The sequence below is a fragment of the Hippocampus guttulatus genome, chromosome 18 (genome assembly GCF_054856545.1).
Source record: "Hippocampus guttulatus isolate MCC_2025c chromosome 18, RoL_Hgut_1.0, whole genome shotgun sequence".
NCBI lineage: Eukaryota > Metazoa > Chordata > Actinopteri > Syngnathiformes > Syngnathidae > Hippocampus > Hippocampus guttulatus.
The window spans coordinates 4,738,126-4,749,351 of NC_141278.1; positions in this window are offsets into that span (position 1 = coordinate 4,738,126).

Below are 11,226 nucleotides of genomic sequence, written 5' to 3' on the forward strand. Positions count from 1 at the left end.
AAAAATTGGTGACGAGCATAAAACGGTGGCAGCAAACGCGAACATCCATTAGCGCACTTAGTAAAAGCTTAGCGATGAAGCCTTAAAGCGACCTGACGTGTTACATAATGTACGGCCATGTTCTGCGAGAAACATCCTTACGATGTCAAGTCTGAAATTTAAAGTCCGTTTTATTGCCAAGAGGGGAGCAACGTGCGCTCCGTTTGGCTTCCACTTGCATGTTACGCTCCAACAAAGCGTCAATCAAATTGTCAAAGCGTGCCAAAGAAGCTGCTTCACTCCAACATTACATTTGCCCAAACAAATACTGGAAAAAAAACTGTCTTGGCGGGGGGTGGGGCTCTAATCTCACATACACAGATACAAGTTTCCCACAAAGGTCGAGTACAGAACAAGACAAGCTCCTCAATAATGCAGCGAAGGGCCAAATAGGCGCGAGTGACAAAAGGGTGGTCCAGTGGGTTCTGACACAGCTGATGGGCCGCGCCTGATAGGGCGGGACAAAACTGAAAAATGTTGCTGCGGGGGGGAATCCATGCGCTGATTAGGCCAGCGTTCGATCCCTCGCAGCACCGATTCATCAGTGTCCACCGGCAGCCGTTTGACGGCCTTCTCGGGTGTCAGCGTGGTCACATCGCTGCCGGGACCTCGCCAATCTCTGTCAGGTGGAATAAGCGCCCTAGAGGGGCGGGGGGGGGGGGGGGTCGCTTTCTTTCCAACAACACCAACAGAGCCCGGTCTCGAACAAAAGCTGATACAGTTGGCGCAAGTGCACAACTTCAACTGAAACTGACCCCCCTTTGCGGGCCGGTCCATTTGGAGTCACGATTCAACCCCCCCCCCCCCCCCCCCCATGTCACCAATCAGGAGCACTTTGCCAAAGCACAGGTAACCGTGACGACTCTAATCCCTCGGCAATCGGCCGCTCATTCATCACTGCTGAGGGAAGGAAAAAAAGGGAGGGGGGGAGGAGGGGTTGAAAGTCACAGACAGGGCCAACAAATGGCCCCCAAAATTCAGTATTAATCAGCTACTGATTTGCTGCCCCTTTCAAGCCAATACCACTTAAGGAAAGGAGATAGGGAGGGGGAGAGAGGCGGTGGAGCGATGGGGGGCGGGGGGGAAGCGCGGTATGGGGAAACAAGCCGAGATAAAGACGGAAAACAAATGAAGGAACGAGGGCCAAGAAAAATCAACAGCGAGTCACTTATTGGAATCTGCTGTTGCGCCGTTTGCCACAACGTGAAAGGCTGCTTGAGGGTGGTCCCCGCAACGCCACATAAACACGCATGCATGCGGGCACGCGCGCGCGCACACACACACACACACACACACATTGGTATTGCAAGCCGTCCAACACCCCCAACTTTTGTTGATTTGTCACTGGAGTTGATCAATAGCTGTGATGGAAACAGATTCAGCTCAGATGGATTAAACGTCCCAGTGGCTGTGACATTATTTTCCCATTAGAAGAAGGCTAATCATAGACACACACACTGAAATACACACACACATGTTATGTATACATCCATCGCCTTCATTGTACCGCTTATCAGAGTTTTATCCACATGGTGATGCCTGCTAAAGAAGTTGTTCAGTCGCAACAGCGGGACTATTGATTTGGGGCCACTTTCCTCACCAACACACACGCTGGGCTGAAACCTGAATGAAAATTTGCATTTAGTACTAAAAAAAAAACAACACTATTTTAGAGTGACTTCAAAAAAAAATTTTTAAATTAATACAATAATTCTATTACTGGAAATCAGTCCAGTAATTTATTTGAAATGTTCAAAATATTTTTTCTTTCATCATATTGGTGTAAACTGTCATTATGTCCTGATACTAGAACATGACAAATAGGATCAGTGCAAAAAGTAGCGCTCTCTGCTCTCAAATGGTAAACTTTAATTTTTAAGAAACCGCTGGGCCCAAGGAAAAACAACCAATCAAAAACGGCAATCATTTGCAGTGCACTCGTGCACCCTCTCCCCCTTACCCCCACAGCATCGCTCCAACCCGTTACCTTGTGCTTGGGCGTACATATTGTACTACCCCGACTCTCAAATGAGTCAACTGCGGTCGAGGCGCAAGGCAGCTGAGGCAGTTGCCAACGTGAGGAGTGAAAGAGAAGGTGAACGATAGCGCTGCAGGGAGGTCGCGTGCAACCATCTGCCATTGATTACCTGCTGTTCGCTCTCCCCTCATCTTCCTTCTCCTTTTCCTCAACCGGCCAAGGCTCCTCCCCTTAGCAGCTCGGCGGGGTCGATGCGGAGAGCCCCTCCAACACGCGGCGGGGGGGGGGGGGGTAGCCGCCTCTCGCCACGTGCGCTGCAAAGGCAAGCAAGAAAGTTTGCAGTTGATTTGTGACTTGACGCGTTATTTTTACACTCCTCGCCCGACTCCGCCGGGGTTTGGACACACGTGCTGTCTACTCTCGTCCTCTTGTCACTAAACAAACGAGCGCGCACAAACACGCCGAGCGGCCGTCGGAGGGCCTCGCTAATGGATTCTGAAGATTCCAATTTCCCCTCTGCCACCCAAGACAGAAAACCCTCTGAGCTCAATTACCCCTGTCTCACTGCAGACGAGACCGCGGGCGCACACACACTTGGACGCATCCTTTTTTTGGTAATCACAGACACACACACACCTTAAGATGCTGTGACATGCAGAGGATCACACAATCGGAGTCACGCTAGCAAAGTGAGAGCAGTATTAGTGCCAGGTAGATTTTATGTGATAGGAGGAAGGAGTAAAAAAAAGGGGGGGGGGGGTGTGGGGAGGAGGGAGGTGATGAGATGGAAGATAGGAGGAAGTCAAGCGTGGAGGAAGGAATACGGGGACATGCACCACTACAGGGCTGAAGAAAAAGATGTTGAGGACGTGCACGCCTCTGGCTCCTCGAGAATCCACTCTTCCAGAAACCTTATTAAATTCTACAATTAGCTGAATGTCTCAGGCTATAAATAGGTTCACCCCCCCCCCCCCCCCCCCATTGCGTGATGTCAGTCAGTGTTCCGGGCTTGGACTGCTGGAGGGGGGGAAACAAAACAATTTAAATTACAGCGAGGCTCCCTCTTTGTCTGGCTACCCTTTTAACGGGATAATTACTAGTCTATTCATTCGCGCCGAGCCGGGGCGATACATCACGTCGCCGTGCAGCGGCCTTGCTTTGCTGTGATAAACGTCCTTTAAAGGTGGCGGAGTGGGGGTGGGGGGTGGAGGAGGCTCGCTAAGGGGCTCACCATTGATATCAGCCCAGCGTCTGCCACGGGGTTGCGCCAAGAGTCGCTTTTACACATTAAATAGCCTGATGCCAGAATGTGGCCGACGCAGGGGCGAGGAGAGCATGAGAGAGGAGTGACGCCTTCCCTGTGGGGAGTAGGGGGGGGGGGGGGAGCGGGAGGGCTGACAATGAGGAAATGAGCAAGAACGGGAATGAAAAGGAAGAGCGGGAGCAAAAAGGCATCTATTATTCAGCGCGGCCCGATGCCTGCGTCCGCGCGCCATTAAAAATAGGAAATCCATAGCGGAGACAAATGGCTTCTAAATGAAGCGCTACAGGAGGAGAGCGGAGATAGGGACCCCTGTCACATGCGTTTTAATTGTCTCCCAGGGCGATAAAGGGGGGGGGGGGGTGTTATCAAATTCATCATGATGCCGAGGCCCCGCTTGTGGATGAGACGAAGCCGCCGGGCACGTGTTGGGTGGTTCAAAGCTTCCCGCCTTGAGAAAGGGGGCCGCGGGCGCGGGGGTGAGCACAGACCTCCGTCAAGGGTGAACTGTCAACAAACCCCAAAGGAAACGGCGCACTGTGGCATTCAAAAAAAAAAAATATTCAGGGATTCATTTCCAACAGTTAAAAGCATTTCAATCCCATTAAAGTGGTTTATTTTCGGATCCCAATGGGAACGACCCGACGATGTCTTTGATTGTACTTTTCTGCATCTGCGTTTGCTTGTCTTTCGTATCCGGTTGTTTGTTCCCCATTTATTTGATCCGACCAAATCATCATCCGTTAAGCGTGAGACAAAAACAACATTATACCTCCGTGCCAACGAGCCCCAATGTCATCCAGAAACAATTAAAAAGCCTTTAATGAGCCACTCGCTAGCGCTGGCTGACGTGTTCTATAGACGTGATAATGAAGATGGACGCTTTAGTTGAAGTCGTGCTCTCTGTCGCCGGGGTAATTATTCACCTGGTGCTCCGCAAGGCCACCGCAAACACTTTGTGAGATAAAAAAAATTAATAAATAAATAAATCAGCAGCCACCTTTTCGAATTATAAGAACGATAGTGACTTGGCTAATCCATCTCGGGGCTCAAAGATGGCAGGACAATTTCACCTTGGGCTGCTTTAGTCGTATGGATAAAATGATATAAATGAACATATGAATAGTTTGGTTGTTCTGGATGATATTGAAGTCGCGATAACATGTCATTTAATCTTCTCAATGAGGTTTTAGAGCCGTAACGTAGCACCGCATGGTGTAGCATAGCATAGAGCAAAGCTCATAGCGTATAGCATAGCGCAAATCACTTGACTGAGCCGAACATAAGGCGGTTGCAACTGAATAACGCATCCATCATTCGCGGGCGTTCTCATCAACTGGCAGCAGCCTTAGTCAAAGTTTGATGACAGCGGTCTGAGGCGACAGTCAGAACCGCGCGACACGACACTGTTACAACGGAATAGACTAGCATAGCCTAGCGTAGCATCCTCCTGTCTTTCATGCATCAGCGAGCACTGCCTTCCCCAAAATAGAGCCTTATGATGTTCTGTCTCCCGGTTGCACAACGAGGCAGACAAGATGCCGGTAAGGTCATCAAAATAGTTAGAGGCCCCCGTCGTATAAGATGTCAGTCATTTCCAAGACATAAAAATCACAGTTTGAGCTTTACAGTCGAGAGGAAAAAAAAAAAAAGGGCATCAATCAAAAGGGTTGTACTTGAGATGACAAATTTAGAGGGAGGCGTGTGTATGGCGGCGATTGGAAAGACTTGAATGTGACCTACTTGCAAACTGAGATTGGATTCAGAATTTCGGAACAAGTCGTCAGAAGGCGCGGCACAGTGGGCAACTGGTGAGCATGTTGGCCTCACAGCGCAGAGGTGCAGGGTTCGATTCCGGCTCCGGCCTTCCCGTTCCTGCGCGGGTTTTCTTCGGGTACTCCGGTTTTCCTCCTAAATTGTCCTTAGGTGCGATGAGAAAATGGATGGATGCAAAATAAAAAAAAATGGGAGTCAAATGTTGCACTGGATTGTTCAAAGAGAGTCACATGACCGTCTCTGGCACCCCACCAAGACTGTGCAAGCTGTAATACATTAACACACAAATAAAAGTAGCAAGCGAAAGGTGGCGCATTGGAACGCTAATGTTTTTTTGTTTTTTTATTAATACTCCACAGAAAATTGACTGTTGCATTAAAACGACTCTAATGGGGTCAATTTATCCACAAAGTTACTTCAGTTAATGTAACAGAGTCAACGTAGCATGTAACTATCCACCTCTGGATCCCATCGTATGTTAATCAGTTGCAGGCCATGTCATTAGATGTATCTGCTAATCATAATAGACTAGAAAATATTAAACGTGAAGCTTTCTCTTAAGACTGCCAGTCGATACTGAGCGTCGCCTTTGTAAAGCCAAAACACCCCGTTCGAGTTGCCATGACCCGTGTTCACCCCACGTTGGGGCCGGTCCGTGTGTGTGTGTGCGTTTCTCTTCTCCGTTTTCACGTTTGCAAAAAAGTACACCATGCGATAAAGATTGGGCGGTAACAAACGACCCCATTACGTTAATGACGGGAGAAATTAAGGCATAATTAGCGAACTGGCGCTTTTTATGATTGTTACAATTAACCCCGGCCGTTGTTACAGGTGACCTTCGCTGTGGAGGAGCCCGCATCCAATGACCCACTGCTCCCTCGGAATCAAACGGAGAGAGACGGAAATGCCGGTGAAATCATCACAGATTGCAGTCATAATAACTACCCGTGTGTGTGTGTGTGTGTGTGTGCGCGCGCGCGCATCTTAAGTGATGGATGAATGACAGTGGGCATGGCAGCTCATCTTCTCCTAGGCGACAGGGTGACAAAGCGAGATGTTACAGCGGAGAGACAGCACAACCACTACCCCGGAAGAAAGGGAGATTTCTCTCTCTCACACACACACACACACATCCTTTTAGCCTCACCTCTGTCCACCTCTTCTGTCTACCCGTCTCCAAGCCCCCCCCCCCCCTCCAAAATCCCCCCCCCTCCATGTTCCCCGAAAGTGAGCCGTCTCCTTGTCTTCCCCACAGGATGAGCTGGTCCCCCACTGCCCTCCTCCGCCCCCTCCCCACACTTCATAATGCCACCCATTTCCAATCAATGGCAGCGACATGAATATTTCACACACCTGGGGAGGGGGAGGAGGCGTGTCCCGTTGCCTGGTGAGAAGGGGGTCACGAGGGGGAAGATTTAGGCCGTCGGGGTGCCTGTATGGTGAAGAGATGGGAGCCCCTCTTCCAGAGTCAGACATGGCCGATAAGTCATTAGAGGGTGAGGGGGGGGGGGGGGGGGGGGGGGGGGGTCAGATGTGGCAGAAAGGAGCAAAAGGACATTTTTCTTTAATTTCTTCAACCGTCACCCCCACTCTTTCCCACCCGCTTCTTATTCTTCTGACCCTCTCCTCTTCATATCTCCTATTTTATTACCCCCCCCCCCCACTCACTCTATACCATCTTCTTCTCTACACCCCCGCCCCCCCCTCCCCCCTCCCTCCTCCTCTCCTTCCATCTGTCTCGCTTGCTGCAGTGCCCATGCTGCCAGGCAGTATAAATCACATCTCTGGGCTTGGCTGCAATGGGCCTGAAAATAAAAAGGTATAAAAGTGTCATGATGAGCTACTGGCTCGGAGGGGGGAGGGGGCGGGGAAGAATTCCTTTATGATAGGTCTAAATCCTCTCTCTCTCTCACACACACACACACACACACACACACACACGATGATTACTTGTGTGGCGCATCCACGTGCACAATATGTGCCCCCCCCCAAGCAACTCGCCGGGCTTTCCGTCCACATCTTACTTGGAACACAAACACTCTGCCACACATCACGTTCTTTTCTTTCTTTTTTTTTGTCAGGAGCCAGTGAATAAAAGACATCATGTCGTCACCGCTTTTGAAGGGGCAGGTCAACTCAAAAAAAAAAAAAAAAAAAAAGTGATCTCATCTGCCCTTTTTGACAGTCATTTGACAGAAATTGCACGGCAACGACTCGGCTCACCTCGTGTGTACTCGTCGTTGGCACGAAGTGACAATTGACGACGTGGTCAGCTGGGATTATTTACAGTATGAGCAAAATTGTTCGTTTTTTTTTTTTGGTTCAGTTTTATGTCACCAGCAACATCCCATTGAAATTATGAATCTCTTTTTTTTTTTTTGCAAAGCGGGTCCTGTCCAAGTCAACGGCACACACATTCCACATCAAGCACCCACACGCGCACCCTGCAACCGTTCCGGTTATGCTAATCACAACAATGCATCATCGCCGGCGGCGTTCGGAAAGAAAACAAGAGGATTCACGACTTACGAAGGCGCCTAATTATGGCTTTAAAGTGCTACATCATCCAATTTAAGGCGATGGCGTAAATTAAACAATGACGCAAATGCTTTAAATGCGCTTTTGTCGAAGACATTTCTTATCCAGGGAACGACAATTAAATAAACAGTCCATTGGAGTGCCGATGAGTCCCGGTGCCGACTTTTGGAAACGTGAGGCGAGTCACATAGAATGACCTTATTAAAATAAAAAATAAAAAACTCTTCAGGGGATGGCATTAGCGTTTACCCCTTTAATGCCGCCCCCCGCCTCCTGATAACATAAAGTGGCCGCTGTCCCTGAAAGGGTGAAGTGACTTTGATGTGGTGCCGTTCTACATCCCTGTCTGTTACATGAATAAATGCCCCCCCTAAACAAAAATCTGTTACAAGTACCGCAAGGAAGTATATCAAAGCAGCTTCAGTGTGTTCATGATGTATAAATCTTGCCCGTCAGGGAAAATGCTAACTTCTCTTCACTCGGATTATCAAACAAAATGCGTACAATGATCAATTTATGATCTGGTGTATTGCTCTAAACCAATAAAAAGAGCTTTAGGGTGGCCCGTTATGGATTGCGAGCCCGCTGTTGTTTAGGTAGATGGCGATGGGGAAGAGGGAATTTAGAGGGGGGGGGGGGGGAAGCGAAGAGGCCATCACTTGCGCGAACCAACCTCCGGCTCAGCACTCCTTCAAGCGCCCCCGCACGCACTTTGTCATTTCTATTCGATCACGCCTGGTGCGGTAGGAACACACACACACATACTCATCGTAAGTAACGCTAATTAAGTGGACGGGGGGGGGGGGGGGGCGGGGGGAGTGGATCGTGTCAACCAAACAGCGGCGATGCTTCGGGGTGATTTGCCGCTTGAATGCTATCGATCACAAAAATGCAAAAGAAAAGCAGATCAGGCTGGGAAATGGACGGCGAGTAGCCCCTCCCCGTCCGCCCCGCACCCTTGGGTGTGCGTGTGCGTAAGTGGGTGAGTATTTATGTTCACATTAGCGGGCCTCTGGATATGCTTGCACGCCAACGCATCCGCACACGCAGATTGGCTCATCCCCACCTGCATTAAGCGCAATAAACTCCGCTCTGATGAGCAAGCTCCCCGTCGACCTTGGAACTCTGTCAGAAGACAAGGCAAGGGGAGCCATGCTGTGAAAAGGAGGGGGGGGGGGGTAGATAAGAAGTAGGGAGGCATGAAGTGTGGGGGGGGTCGGGAGGAGGGACGTGTGGAGAAAAAGAGTAAGTGAAGCTGCTCAGTACGGGGCAGGAGGGCAGCGCCGGCTCGCGCTCTTCATCTCTGCTCATCTGGAATGCAAATGCGCTTTCCATCCAGCGCCGCCATGACGCTCGGAACCGCTACGCAGAGAAGCAATTACAAAACGGGCTCCGTTCACTCCGAGAGAAAGACACGCATGGCTAGAGGAGGGTAATTAATAAGGAGATGGACGGGAGGTGGAGGGCGGGGGGGGGGGGGGGGAATCGGCAAGCGGCTCCCTCGGAGAGATGGAGGCAGCGGCTCTAAAAATCGATCGCGCGGGCGGCCCCCCGCTGTATTGACACGCACCGCAAATCGACCCGACTCCTAACTTATGGCCGGCTTCTCACGGGCGAGGTCAAAGGTCGCGTGTCGCCTCGAGTGTCTTTTGAAATATCTCCTTGTTACTTTTATCCCATTCAATTAGAAGACTTCAGGCCGGCATGACCTCACACGCATTGTTCCTCGCCGCCTTCTGTCGAACCGATAGCGGCGGCGACGACGGTGGCGACGACGGCAGCGCCGCGGCCGCCGCTGCGAACTACGGCGGCGGCTTTTATTGCAGTCATTTGGGCCGCTAATATGTCATTTCCATTAGGCGAGGTTTTAACACTCACAGATAGATGGCCCCGTGACATTTATCTGAACGCGGGTCGTATTTTAGTCATTAAATGGCTGGCGATGTGCAGGCTTGCTGCAAAATGAGTCTGTGTTTAGGGAGCGCGACGGCGAGGGTGAGGGCGAGCGAGCATTGACTTTTAATGATACGCCACGCAATAGCACTTTAGAGGTTATAATCCCAAATACAATGCGCGATGCCACCTTTGACCCCCCCCCTGTTGAAAAGGGAGCGACGACGAGAGGAAGCGGAGCTGGATGCAAGGTGGAGAGCCAAGCGGCTCAGGCGTGGCGAGTCGGCAGAAAGCAGAACCGCGACGAGTGGGCAGCTTATTAACAAAGCCGGTCAGGGACGGAAGCCGAGACTTGACATGGGGAGGGAGGGTGGGTGGGGGGGGGGGGGCTGCAAGTTGAGAGCGATGGAGAGTGCGGAAGCGGGAGTTGTGGCGCCGAATTGCCTCGATGGATTTTGCCATTGTTGACTTTTGAAAGGGTCGGAGAGCGCAAGCCGTTGCCGGCGTGTCATAACCAAGACTCAGAACGAACACAATCTAACGCAATCTGTTCCGGGCCACTAATCGCCCTTTGGTTTGTTTGGATTCGGAATCAATTTTCCGATAGAAAACAATGAAAGGAACTGAATGACTGCGTTTTGGGGTCAAGCTGCTTTTGGGGGCAAATTTGAAGTTCCGTTTTATTTTGAACCCTTCCAGCGACAGCTTATCGTGTTATCGGGTTACGGGGGGGGGGGGGGGGGGGGGGGTGAAAGGGTTAATAGTGCTCGTCTTCATTCGGCTCACACGTGCGCTGGAGCCCATGCCGGCTGATTGTGGGCAAGGGGGGGGGGGGGGGTCAAACCCCGGATTGCATATTCACCAATCAATCAAAGGGCACATTGACAAGCCCAGTCGCGCACGTTCGCACGATCAAAGGTGAAGAAAAAGGGGAAGCAAGCGCCATTGATAATATCAAAACGCGGACAGATGGAACGTGTACGGCAGGAGAAGGCAGTCAAGAGAATGCCGAGGGGGTTTTTGAGAGAAGATCGGCAGGTGTGCCGCAGGGGAGACGAGCGGCTGTAATTTCACACAACTGGTCCAACAATTTACCGGAAATAACGTCGCCGAAGTGGTCGTGACGGGCCGCTCACTCAAGCGCTCGTCCGCTAGACGGTACAAAGGACAACATACAAGGGGCGTGCAGATTTAATCGGCCTATATTGGCTATTTTAACATCAGCAACGATTGGCAGATTTTTTTTTTTTAACCCTTTCAGGGACAGCGGTTACTGCAGTGGACAGTTGATCGTGTCATCGGGTGCATGAAAGGGGTAAAATACATTTACACGTTACAATATATGACAAAGAATGACATTCAAACAATACACACACACACACAGTAAAATTAAAAAAAAAAAAAAAACTACATTTTTGCAGATTTTTCCTCTCTAAAGTTAAATCCTAAAGGTCAAAAGAAAAAGCAGTCCAAACGTTTTCCAGTCATTCATTTGTTCTAAGCACTCAGGAACACCCCCCCCCGGCAAAAAAAACCCCACCACGTATTTTTAATGAATTATCTGATTAATCTTATTCTGTCAAACACAAGCAGAAAAAAAACAACGATATTGGGCCTTAGCAACTAAGCTACATTTAAAATCAAGTCTAAGTTTCTTTGTCAAGGTAGGTTTGTCGGGAGGCGCTGAAGGTGACTAACGTGACAGAAAATGAACAATTTAAAAAGCACGGCACAGGCGCGG